Genomic DNA, 853 nt, shown 5'->3' on the forward strand with positions numbered 1-853 from the left:
TCTGTCTATTGCTGAGTGGATGATGGAAAAGGTTTACTATTGTTAAACCTATTTCTTCCACCATTATTAAAGCCTTGTTGAGGCTTTTGTTGATCCTTCCATGAGAGATTTGGGTGATTTCTCCATGAGGGATTATAGGTGTTTCCATATGGTTCACCCATGTAATTTACCTCTGCTATTGCAGGGTTCTCAGGATCATAAGCTTCTTCTTCAACAGATGCCTCTTGAGTACTGTTGGATGCAGCTTTCATTCCATTCAGACTCTGAGAAATCATATTGACTTGCTGAGTCAATATTTTATTCTGAGCCAATATGGCATTCAGAGTATCAATTTCAAGAACTCCCTTCTTCTGAGGCGTCCCATTACTCACAGGGTTCCTCTCAGAAGTGTACATGAACTGGTTATTAGCAACCATGTCAATGAGTTCTTGAGCTTCTGTAGGCGTTTTCTTTAGGTGAATGGATCCACCTGCAGAAGTATCTAATGACATCTTAGCTAATTCAGACAGACCATCATAGAATATATCCAAGATGGTCCATTCTGAAAGCATGTCAGAAGGACACTTTTTGGTCAGTTGCTTGTATCTCTCCCAAGCTTCATAGAGGGATTCACCTTCTTTCTGTCTGAAGGTTTGAACATCCACTCTAAGCTTACTAAGCTTTTGAGGAGGAAAGAACTTGGCTAAGAAAGCTGTGACCAGCTTATCCCAAGAGTTCAGGCTATCTTTGGGTTGAGAGTCCAACCACACTCTAGCTCTGTCTCTTACAGCAAAAGGGAAAAGCATGAGCCTGTAGACTTCAGGATCTACTCCATTAGTCTTAACAGTATCACAGATCTGCAAAAATTCAGTTA

General features: G+C 40.8%; 1 non-coding gene across 1 annotated transcript; it reads left to right on the forward strand.

Moving 5' to 3' along the window:
- The first annotated feature begins 545 nt into the window (after nt 1-545).
- On the forward strand, nt 546-653 carry LOC148575894 (small nucleolar RNA R71). Its single transcript, XR_015903135.1, has one exon. It is a non-coding gene; the product is annotated as a small nucleolar RNA R71 (small nucleolar RNA).
- The last annotated feature ends 200 nt before the right edge of the window (nt 654-853 follow it).

This window comes from Arachis ipaensis, chromosome B1 (assembly GCF_059453495.1).
Source record: "Arachis ipaensis isolate K30076 ecotype BB chromosome B1, ASM5945349v1, whole genome shotgun sequence".
NCBI lineage: Eukaryota > Viridiplantae > Streptophyta > Magnoliopsida > Fabales > Fabaceae > Arachis > Arachis ipaensis.